Below are 13097 nucleotides of genomic sequence, written 5' to 3'. Positions count from 1 at the left end.
CCATGTGGATAGTTTCATTGTACATAATTAGATCATAATATGGAGAAGTTTCCCTAAACTCGCTTCTTTCTCTTTGTCATATAACACTGATAAGGAGGACAAACAACAGCATAACATTTGATAGTATCTGTGTGACAACACTACTATTTTGGCAATGCAATAGAAATAATGTACTTAATTCTTGAAGTAAAGCATTTGCAGGCAGTTTCAAATTTACATATTAACCTGTGAATTTGGTATAGACATAACTGTAGAAACTATTTAACAGTGAAAACCAGAATGGCATAGATTCCATGTCTTTGGAAATGTATATACCTTCTGAAAAGTAAGAAAGAGATATTGGGTAACTGCCACACTGGCCTCTCTGTCCAAATCCAGTTCCCGGAGGGCTCTGCCCCCCCACTGATGCATGTCAGGAATTTCCTTTTGTTTCTTACTGAAGTGGCCCCATCACTACGATGGTGCCATCTGGCATCCAGATATTATTGTTTGCTTTTTTTTTTTTCCCCCTTCTTTTTATGGCTAGCACAAGGGTTATTTATGGCAATATGTTAAAAGCTGGGTATGGTGTTAACATACAAAAGCATTTCTCAAGAGTTAGTGACAGAAATCTTTTAAACACCCCCCCCCCCACACCCATAAAACCAATCTCATTACACGCAGAAGAACCCATGCTTTTTAAGTCATGATCACTGTTCTTTCTGACTCCACTGTAATGTTGTGCTGGTGTAATCAGCTACAGTGCAAGAGGTCAGACAGAAAGATACTGTGGCTTCTCTCTTTGATAATGTCTTATCAAAGACAGAAATAGAAATATAGAAATAGAAATAATGTATTTCTAAGGCCTACTGAATGGTCGCTTCAGAGATGGACAGAAATAGGAGAACAATGCATACAATGCCATAAGACAGCAAGGACTTCTCCCCTTACACCTTTGTCTTAGCAGAGATTACAATACTTGCTTACTGGTCTGGAGTATTTCCTATTAGTTCTGTCAAAAATTAATATTTAATTGACTCTGTGTAGGGATGCAGCAGGTCAAACACAAATTTAACCGTCCCGTCTAGCCTCCAAGTGGCTGAACTTGTTGTAAGTAATTCTTTGACCAGCAGAACCAATGAAGACCAATTTAACATGGATTTGGATTTTAAGGTTGAAAGCCCAAGTGGATTCTCTGATTTCTCTTGTGGACCAAACTCTTTTAGAAAGTGTTCCTTCAGATGGGGAATTAGTAGGCTGACAGTTTTCTACCTAACCATCTATTTCAGTGAAACATGCGGGAAACTACCACTGAATTTCCTGGTGAATATTAACCAAATTTGACAGAGGGGTAAAGTTCCTTGTGATAACTTTGTACCTCTGTCAAATTCCGTTAATAGCAATAAATTCAGACATAACTGAGGGAAGAGGAAGGCAAATGACAGACAGACATATACAGACAGAATTAAACTCTAAGACTTGCTTCCTTTGGAAAATCCTGAAGAAATAAACAATGGAAGTCATTAGACGCAGACGGAATAAAACTGCGGCATCTGCTGCCCTAGCAGCACAATTTAGAGAATGATCACAAATTACAGGTAGAAGGACAGTGCAAAAAATGTATGTAGCTTTATAACTCATAGTTTTCAATTTCATAACAAAAAATTATTCAATAGAAAGTCATTATAATCACAAGGCAGCATGAGACCTCAAAATATACAAGAAATTTTGTGGAAAATTTCTGCTTTTGCTTTTAAGTTTCCAATCAAAAGTAAACTTTGAGGAGGACAAAACAGTTGCTTATAGATGGGAATTGCTTTCTTTGCCTGAAGAATGATAATGAAGAAGAGATGACAGTGTTAGGGGCAAAGTGCGGTCTGCTGGCTACAAAGAATTATCCTGTCTGTAGAGGAGAAGGGGGGCAGTGACTTGATAACATAAGAAAGCTCAGGAAGAACATCAGATGAAGTATAGAAGGATGAGTCCTTACTGACATCTACCTATGTGCAGTCATGAAATCAGTTGCTATTGCATCAGTACAGAGCAAGCAGGAAAATCACATAAACATATCTTGTCTGAAGAAACTTCCAGCATTTCAGCTTCTAGCAGATACACTCACAAACTCAGTACTGCCTTCTCAGCACTTGGCTTACCATTTCTCTGGAGGTCTCCTGCTTTACAACTTCTCCCTCTCCACTCCATGCTGTCTCTCCTCTCCCCATCATTATCTCCCTGACAAACTGAGGTGTAGGGTCTCAGAGAAAGCCTGTCCTGGCTCCCTCAGTTCAATTCCCACCCTCAAACCAGCTCCGCTCTACTGAATTAGGGCAAGGGGAAGGCCTGCTCAGAGAAGGGGAAGCACACAATTAAAATTATTTTTTACAAGCCCTGATGTGTCTTCTGAAAATATTTACAGCAAAGTAAGACACTACAAAGAAATGAGATGCTTAGGTAGATAAACAGTATCAAATAGAATCATAGAATCAAAGAATATCCCGAGTTGGAAAGGACCCATAAGGATCATCAAGTCCAAGTGCTGGCACCGCACAGGTCTGCCCAAAAGTTTAGACCATGTGACTAAGTGCACGGTCCAATCGCTTCTTAAATTCAGACAGGCTTGGTGCCATGACTACTTCACTGGGGAGCCTGTTCCAGTGTGCAACCACCCTCTTGGTGAAGAACCTCTTCCTGATGTCCAGCCTAAACTTGGCCTGCCTCAGCTTAACACCGTTCCCGTGGGTCCTATCACTGGTGATTATGGAGAATAGGTCCCCTGCCCCTCCACTCCCCCTTGAGAGGAAGTTGTAGACTGCGATGAGGTCCCCCCTCAGCCTCCTCTTCTCCAGGCTGAGCAGGCCCAGTGACCTCAGCCGCTCCTCATACGTCTTCCCCTCTAGGCCCTTCACTATCTTTGTTGCCCTTCTCTGGACACTCTCCAACAGTTTAATGTCCTTTTTGTAATGTGGTGCCCAGAACTGCACACAGTACTGGAGGTGAGGCCGCACCAGCGCAGTGTAGAGCGGGACGATCACTTCCCTCGACTGACTAGCAATGCCGTGCTTGATGCACCCCAGGATACGGTTGGCCCTCCTGGCTGCCAAGGCACACTGCTGGCTCAAATAGGTGTCAATAGGTGGTCATGTTCTAATTACTCAAATTCACAATCAGCAAAAGAGCTGGCAACATCACACACAGTCTCACACCAGCTGGCATTTGATCCAGCATCTAAAAAAAATCTCACCATTTCTGACACTTAGATTAGCATGCAACTACACTCCACGCTGACCATTTATCAGTCAATACACATGGGTGATAGTCCAATATCTGTCAGCATGGTGAGCCATGGGATACTACCTTGTGTCTCTCTAGCTAGAGAAGGAGAAGCCAAAAGATGCATTATCCTGTAATTCACCTTACTTTTCAACGTATTGGTGTATTTGAAATTGTTATGTAGTCGAGTGATGCTATAAAACTTGGCTCCAAAGTTGATTGTTAACTGTGTCTTGGTGAATTCTGAATGTTTTGTCTTTTTTTTTTTAAATGTCACTATATACCTTTAAAAATCTAATAAACAGAACCTAAATTGAATATGTGTTTAAAGCTAGAAATTAAAGAAAAACACTATTAATAGTGAAGCACTGAAACCAATTTTCTGGGGAAGTTCACCACTCAAGGTCACTGTCAACAGATTAGATAGTCTGAAACAATGTGCATATGGCTGTTAAGGTTTACAGACAGGGATTGCATGGATGTGCCTTTCAGCACAAGCTTTCTAAGTTTTTATTTGGCCTTTCTGGCTCATGCCTTATCACTAGAAATCATTCCAAGCTAAACACAAGACATGGATATCTCCAAGCTTTGGGAAAGTTTGTACAAAGAGTCTGACTTTTCACCCTCTATTTTAGCTACTAGTCAACATGTATAAAAATCTATAGCTGAATTAAATTTAATGTCATATCGATTTCTCATCAGCCTAAAATAAAGATTATTCATGCTTGCAGAGTCGTGCCTTGTAAGGAGAAAGAAATGTACAAAATGTTGCCCCATGGCAGAATGAACTTAGACTAGACAGTGCTCCACTGTATTAGTATCCCACTGGTATCATTAAACTGTCGCGTGAGATGGGGTAAAAAGATAACAAGACCTTTGGCGGTCAGGGCCTTTATTGCAACAGTAAAACTGTAAAGTAAGATGTCATAGATGCAATTAAAACTATTTAAAATTCTTGAACTCCTTCTTCTTTCCCTGTTAGAGCACCACAAGTAATACACACATAAGCTTTTCTAGAGTATTTTATTAAAATGCATATGCTTATTCTATACAAATCCCTTCTTGCTAATATTTAAAGCTACACACAGTCATATAAAATATTACTGCACTCTTTTTCTACAGTACTAACAACAGTCTTCAAAAAATTTACCTAAAACTTTGCCACTGTATGAAATTGCTGCAAATTTTTCCAAATATGACCACATATCAGCATGATTCCATTTGGTAAAATACCTGGCAATACATATTTTTATTTACGCCTTCAGAAGTTAATTGCAGTTTGCTAAATGCACATTTAGTTAAGTGGTTTACTATAGTGTAGCAAGCCACAAGCAAACATTCAGAAATACAGAATTTTCTAGACTTTGCTTGTGAATGAATCAACTAACAAAGTTTATTCTGGAAACAGTAAAACGGCTTATTATATTATATGCTATAGCTGCTACTAATATATATATATACACGTGTGAATATCTGCAGTTTTATAAATGTGTGTATATAAATGCATGTGTGTATACATGTATGCATTTATGTACACATGAGAGATGGATTAATAAATTTATTATTCGGAGGGTGCTTTATGTATATCTCTTGCTCTGTGTCAACGTTCCAGTTGCACACAAATTCAATTCAGGAGAATTGAATCTGTGCCAAAATTACAATTCTATTGCATAATGAATAATATTTATTAGTCCAATACACAGCTGCAGTTGCAACTAAAATACCATGTGCTCAGCCATGAGGAACTGATACTGATTAAACTATGAACACAAGTTACAGTTATAGCACTCATTTTTCATAGTTCCAGGATAAAAAATCTGAAACATAATCATAATAGTATTTGTAATTTCTCAGTCTCATTGCTAATGGCTTATATGATATGCCATTCTTACTGCAGTGTCCTTTTCATTGCTATTTTATTAGGCTAAGGATGATTAATTATTCATAAAGTACAATAAAACACAATTCTAAAGGAATTTCTGAGAGTTTTTTAGGTCACTTAATTTTTCTAAATTCTCCTGCACTTCTGCTGTTAATGAAGTGGAGTGCATGTGGAAACTGCTAGATCATATTTTCAACAGCACCATGTCATGAATTTGGTATACCAGTTCAGATTCCTACAATTAGATTTTCTTACTGATATGTTAAAAAGGCAGCTATCACCTCTATATGGAAATATTCTATTCCAGTTTTTCATTGTAGGCTTCCTTTTTTTTCTTCAGCACTAACTGTTACTATTTTATGCCCTCCATGTCCTTCTGACTCAAAATATACAAAACAGAAGACAAATGAATAGAAAAAAAGAAAAAGAAGAAAAATAGGGACAGAATGAATTAATTCTATATACCTAAGAGGAGAAATGCAGTTTCCATTATTTCGGGCAGCCTAGGGCGTGCAAGGGGATTGTCAACGTATATACATAGGCAAATCTGCCATCCAAGAGGTTCCATGGCAGGAGGACGAGTTGGGTTTATGAATGGGTTACAAGGTGCTGACTGAGATCACTCTTGCAAAGATAGCTAGGCAAGGGCGATTAAGTGGCTAGGAAAGCAGGTTGGGAAAAACGCATGAAATTATGAAGTATGATGATAAAGCAATCCAAACCATAGGGCTGAGGTTTTAATTTATTTTTTGTTAGAGTTAATTCACTTCATTTGCTGCTACTACACTATTCTTGGGGGGTAGGGTGGGGGTGGGGATGCTCACTGGCTGCTCTGTATTTTACCTCTTATTTCACAGGTCTATTGTGATGATAAATAAAGATGCTGAGGTGCTGAGACACAATGGTGTTGTGCATCATATAACTACTTTAGGTAGACAGACTCACACTATAATATTATTGTAAATGACCTTAAATAAAACATGCATATATTTATTCAAATTCAGTCTGCATTTGTCCTCTTAAACTGTGCCTCTTCATACTTAAATGTGACACAGCCTTAAGTGCACTAATTTCCACCACGTCAGTTCAGCTCCAGATCCTCATCTCACAAGGAACTATTGTGAAAATTTTTTTAAGACTTACGATAGTTCTTCAGACACCACTGCTCCTTCTTCCAGCTCTTGAGCCTGTTTGTACCATGGCAACTTTGCTTCCACAGGAAGTTTCTCTACAGAACAAACACAAGCACATCAAAACAAAAACCATGCAGCAATGCTCCTATGTGTGCCTGCCTCTCCTCTCTCACTGAGTTAGCCTCATGTGTGTCTTCATTCACATGGAGGCTGAGGACAAGAGAAAGGGGACAAGGGACAGAATTATGGAGTTCTTATTATGGAGTTGTGACCTGGATTATAAAGCTCACGAGATTAGTTATATGACCAGATAGTTTATTATTGCAGCTAAAAACGCTATGGTGTTCTAAGGTGAATTAAGTCACATTTCAGAACACGCAACTGGGCTACAAAACTAGGCATATTTAAAAGTATTTTTTTGGAGTCAGACTTGCAAGTGTAATGACCCTTCATTGAAAGCTGTGAAGGCAAAATGTATAAACTCCTTGTGCTCACTCTTGAATTTTAGAACTTCAGAAGACACATTAATCTTGTTTTTGATAGATTACAAAAAGGAAGAAAATCCTGATTTGATGAGTGATACCACAAAACCCAGAGAAACTGTAATCAAATGGTCAAGCTATATTTTCAACTTTATCAGTTCATTGGCTATGTGGATTTAAAAAACGAGCTTGATACTTTTTCTGTCATTTCTGATGGAAAACAGTGGAGCTGCTTTTTCTCCCCTCCAGGATATGCACACAACATAAAGAGTTGCTCTGTTCTGGTGAGTGCAAGGCCATTCCATTTTTTGAGCCAAATTCCGCTCTCATGCGGTGTCAAAGTGGAGCATTTCAGCTGAAGGCAGTGGAGCTGTTTTAGCTCTACAGGAGTATGAAGTAAGAGCAAATTTGGCACCATAATTTGAAAATGAGCTCTGCATTTTAACAAAAATGTTTTGGGCCAGGATCAGGGTAAAAACACAAATAAAACAGAGTGAAATTCAGACCACTAAAGAGAACAAGGGATAGGCTTATTTGCCATTCACAAGCCACATAAGCCTTTCAAGTTTAGATAATGTGTAGATATTTATTTGCCAATAGGAGCAGATTAATGTCATTCAGAATATTTGAGAATTTTCTGTAACTTTGTTGTGGATAAGAATGACCTTTTCATATATGTACATGAAATTTCCAAACTGTTAGATGTATCATCGAGGAACAATAATTTACAACTTGATTTCACAACTACTGCAGCTTTTCTTGGAGCAAGATATTAGCCGGGAAAAAAAGGGACAGTAATATAGTTACTATGCCTGTCTCCCAGAAATAGCTTGCCAAGTTCTTACTCTAACATATTTATTAGTGCCATTTGAGGATGAATATTTGCCAGCACAGCTCTTAGTTTAATCCATATTTTACCGCTTTTGTTATCCAAAAAATGTAGGAGATATTTCTATTTATATGCATTGCAGCTTGTTTTATGGGTTTTGGAAAGCCATATCTTGCTTCTACACTTTTTTTCCTTGGATGCAAGTGCTTGTAAAAAGCAAAAGCTCTCATGTACAGTTGTCTGCTACATGACTTTTTAAATAAGATTTCTTTTTTAGAGGTGTGTATTCAACAGCAGAGACAGATAAAGTCAATTATAATCTACATTGTAAAATGATTTGGAGGATCAGAAATGTTGATGTTATACAGTGTGCTTAGACAAAAAAAAAAAAAGAAAAAGAAAGAAAACCACTCCTAACATAAACTACTGAAGACATTTTAATTTTGGAGATTAAGGTAAAATCTTTGTTTTTGTCAGAGAGTTCCAGTGAAAAACACTTAAATCTTATATTATACATAAAGTTCTATTACATGAATGCACATTCTCTATTAAAATTGAAAATCATTTCTTAATCCAGGGTTATCCTTTTTTCCCATTATTGGTGTAAAACAGAGTGCTTGAATAAACTAAAATGAAATAAATAACATCAACTATTTGCATTTTGATTTTCTTTAGCACAGTGCATTAAAGTAAAAGTGTATTCCACAGTTTTTGTTTTGATATTTTAATCAGCTAGGAACATTGTTTTCCTGCTTTATTTTAATCCAGCTCCAGAAGGAAAAAACATGCTAAGATTAACACATTCAACAGAAGTGAGGTACTTTACTACAACCGCTGCTTTAAATTTATAATGCTAGATTCATGACATAAAAATTACAAGCTTCCATCATATAAATGGAATAATTTGGATTGGAAGAGACCTCTGGAGAATGTCTGGTCCAGTTCTCTTCTGAAAGCATGATATAGCCCTCAGTTACATGGGTCTTCAAACATTACCACCTTCATTATGGAGGAAGAACTGAGAGAGAATTGCAGAACCAAGATGAAGAGTAAAATTAAACCCAATCAAAACAGTATTCTTCACGTAGAGCCTTCCATCCCATGGGAAAAGATGGGAGAAAGAAATAACCACCTACAACCGGATACTAATGATGTATGTACTACAAGGTGCAGCACAAGAATTCATCTAGGGTAAAGATGCCACTCTGTTGCAAGAGTCTGCTTCCAGCAAGCAGACGTACAACAGCCATTTGTTCCCAGACAAATCCCATTTGAAGAGTCTTCTTGATGCAGGCAAGCATAGCTTTCCTAGCTGGTCTTGCAGCTTTTCCCAGGTTCCATAGGCAGAAGTCAGTTGTGGGTGGTATACACCACCTGATTTTTGGCATCTTACTGCATTTTGCTTACACTGCAAGCTGCAGGCAAACAGGAGTTTGCTTTACTTGGGATCTGAACATTCTAAACAGATAAAGCCCCATAAATGTGGCTGTTTGACTGAGCCCAAGCCCACTGCATCTCAGAGTCATGCTAGCGCAGCCAGCACGAGCCTTTTATTCATCCTGGAACATGGGCTGACTGAGCTCATGTTGTCCAGCAGTGTGCAGTGTAAACACACCCATTGCTCCCCTGAGGCTCTGCATCTGGGTTTTGCCACTGGGTGGCTGGTAGATGCAGTGAATTCCCATGTTCCAGACAGACTGAAACACTGCAGCTTGACAAGCTTGTCTAATACAGGCCGGTGAGCACAGAAACTAAAATTCCAAATTTCACTCTTCCACCTCGGATCAGTATGAAGTCGCAGGCCACTTCATAATAAAGGTTCTTAATATGGACCAGCAATTCATTTTTCAGAAGGAAAAATTCATTTTTCAGATTTTTTCTTATGTTGGAGTTTAAGTCTCTGATTAAGTTCAACTACATTGCTGGAGCCCAGAAATTACCATAAATTACTGAAGGTACAGACACAAAAAGGTTTCATCAATAGAGATGTACATACATACAAACACATACACACTGATATACCTGTGGAAACAAATTCTTGGGACTGGTGCTACTGGCCATTGCCCATTTACCTAGTCTCCAGGACTGATGGGACTTCTATCCCATAAGAACATCCAAAGGGCTCGAGAAGTTTGTCCTTCTCTCAATAAACTGTGGGGAATTTACCCCAATCTTACTCTCTATGGGGCCCAAGTCAAGAAACCATACCAATTGTGAGTCCCCCTTGTATAAAGATGCTTCAAGTATTTTTGCAGCCTTGCTAATAAGAGGAACTTCATGGTGCAATACACAATGATTGCTTCTGTCTGATTTAAGCATCCAAGTTGTGAACAGGCTCTTTAAAATTATGGCTATGTTTATCTAATTTGAATGTTATTTACATATTTAATTCCTTTAGAATACAGTGCAAGTTTAGCTTTGATATGATCAATGTGGTTTAAACTGCTTACACTGTGGTCAAATTTACATGTATTTTTGCTTGCTGGATCACAAATTAACAAAACCCTAGAGCTTATAAGTATGAAGAGCCAGCATTCACTCTACCTGGCTAGCAGGCAAACTGGAACAGGAATGGCAGGCCTTAAATGTGAAAATTCAGAATTCAGTGCAGGTGGAAACAGTGTTACTAATGACAAAACAAAATTGCTCAACATGGAAAAACGCTGAAAACTTTATGAGAATCTTTCTCTCATTGCCTTTGGGTTTGTAGCAAGGAGTGGGTACAATGCATTCTTCTTTTATGTGTGGCTTTGTTTTAGAGCTACAGCCTCCTGTATGCATCCCTCTGTGATCAATGCAAAGAACCACACGGTATCTGAGCCCTTGCCCACAGGTCACAGTGCACTGGAAAAAGGAAATAAAAGGAGGAATGAGGCACTGATTGCGGTAGGCCATGAGCGTGACAAATAAAAAGGGAATGTGCAACAGAAGTACATGTACAGCAGAGGTCAAAACATGATACAGAAACACTCAACCCTGATAATAAATTATTCATAATATTTGGTAGTAACAGATGAGGCATAAAATTGGCATATATATTTGCCTTTGTGTTCTGCACGTTTATTTGGTTTAGACATTTAGCCTGTGGAACATTTTTTTTTTTCTGTGTCACACTCCCAGCACTGGCTACTTGGCTTGTGGCCATCCATCCCAGATTGGATTTGCTCAGTAACACCCTGTCAACTTCACCTGGAGCCACTCTGCTTTGCTTAAACAAAGTATTGGAGCTTATGGGTTAACAGGGGTGACACAGCTATTTTGAAACATAGCACCAAACAGAATGGGAAACTATTTAGGCTTTCTTCCCTCAGACAATTAAGTCTTTATTTATGGTAAGGTACATCATGTTTTCACCTCCCTCTCCATCCTTTTTGTAAGCTCTCTTTAAGTATTGAAAAGGTACAATGAGGTCTCCCTGGAGCCTTCTCTTCTTCAGGCTGAACAGCCTCAGCTGTCTTCATAGGAGAGGTGCTTCAGCCCTCTGATCATCTTTGTGGCACTCCTCTGGACCTACTCTAAAAGATCTACATCCTTCACGTGCTGGGGGCCCCAGACCTGGACGCAGCACTCCAAGTGGGGCCTCACAAGGGCAGAGTAGAGGGGAAGAATTACCTCTCTCTCCCTGCTGGCCACCCCTCTGTTGATACAGCCCAGGACACAGTTGGCCTTCTGGGCTGCAAGCATGTACCTGCTGGCTCATGTCGAGCCTTTCATCCACCAGAACCCCCAAGTCCTTCTCTGCAGGGCTGCTCTCAGTGAGTTCTTCTCCCAGTCTGTGCTCAAGTCTGGGATTGGCCCGACCCAGGTGCAGCACCTTGCACTTGGACTTGTTGAACCTCATTAGGTTCACATGGGCCCACTTCTCCAGCCTGTCCAGGTCCCTTTGGGTGGCTTCCCTTCCTTCTGTTGTATCGACTGCACCACTCAGCTTGGTGTTGTCTGCAAACTTGCTGAGGGTGCACTCAATCCCACTACGTCATTGATAAAGATATTAAACAGCACCAGTCCCAAGACAGACCCCTGAGGTACACCATTCGTCACTGGCCTCCACCTGGACATAGAGCCATTGACCACCACTCTCTGGGTGCAATCATCCAGCCAATTTCTTATCCACTGAATGGCCCACCCTTCAAATTCATCTCTCTCCAGTTTGGAGATCAGGATGTCACGTTCACAAATAGCTTACTGCTTTTGTTTTGTGCATTTCACTCATGTTCTCAGTCTATTGTTAGTAGAGGATCACAAATCAGTATTACAAATCTGATTTATTCTTCCATCATTCTCGTTAATCACACTAATCCTATTAATACACTAAACCTCAGTATTTACTTTGTAGATAGACAAATAGCATCATTGAAACAGAGGTCACGGTAATGAGGCAGGAAAATAATGAAAGTTACTAATTCAGCATGCTTACTAAAATATTAGCATTATTATCTGATTTAAAGATGTATTCTTAATACAGTAAATACAAAACCATCAAAGCGAAACTCATTACCGGTGACCACTCCTGAGCAAGCCACTTTGGGCAGTCAAATATATTGCAAGGTTGGACAACAGGCATCTTCGGAGTATACATGCATTTCCATTCTTCCACAGGGCTAATATGCCCTTGAATGTCTTCCTCCACACATGAGACACTGCGGCTTTGAATGCCCCCTCCACAGGAGGAGGAACAGGCAGTCCAGGGTGTACTTTCCCACCTGGGAAAAAGCAAAATGTAACAGAGAGGTGTTAGGAAAAGGAACCCTTGCTGCCCCCATCACAGCCCCACAAATGCATAAACTGTTAACTGCAGTTGGTTTTCTTTTATTTCTGGTTACCATCAGTAAAAATTGCACATACATGTTTTATAAATGGTGATAACTACAAAGGACTCCAATGGGTGCTGTCTTTAAGTCACAGACTAGTAATGTGAAACCTCCTCTCTCCACTAAACCCATAACTACTACCATAGAAACTCTAAATACTTTTAAATTGATTCCTTTTATTTAATTGATGGGATTATCATATCTCCACAACTTGCCAGATTCTGAGAAGTCTTTGTTACATATTACTAGAGGGTCAGTAAGCTCCCGAACTTATGATGTTCCTTTTGCTAGAATATACAGGGAAAAAGAAGTGTTTTTTTTGGGCGAAACAACTGAGTTGAGGAAAAAAAAAAAAAAAAGAAAAGGATTAGTGGAAATTATCAAAGAAGAGAAGAGGAGGCTATACTGACAGGTTACATGGTATAGACCACATAGGCCTTGTTTCTTTACATCTGAGACAGTGGGAGGAATTCAGAAACCATCTTTTCTCAACAGGTGACATTTGAAAATGTAATGACAAATTCCCAGAACAATGTGTATGTTATGAAAAGTCATGCATACTTATGAGAACAATCTTTTTTTTTTTACAATGATGCATATACATTAATGTATGTATCATTTTATATGTGTGTATATCTGTTTGCATAAAATGCAGACTGGTATTTCCTCTCTCATATTCAAACCACTGTCACAGAGAGGACACAGGACTAC

General features: G+C 39.1%; 1 pseudogene; it reads right to left on the bottom strand.

The window, feature by feature from the left end:
• Positions 1-9260, bottom strand: part of LOC136789184 (ADAMTS-like protein 1) — a 108553-nt pseudogene extending 99293 nt beyond the window's left edge.
• Between the last annotated feature and the right edge of the window lie 3837 nt (positions 9261-13097).

This window comes from Anser cygnoides, unplaced genomic scaffold (genome assembly GCF_040182565.1).
Source record: "Anser cygnoides isolate HZ-2024a breed goose unplaced genomic scaffold, Taihu_goose_T2T_genome scaffold_42_1, whole genome shotgun sequence".
Lineage (NCBI taxonomy): Eukaryota > Metazoa > Chordata > Aves > Anseriformes > Anatidae > Anser > Anser cygnoides.
This window is presented reverse-complemented; position numbering and strand designations above follow the sequence as displayed.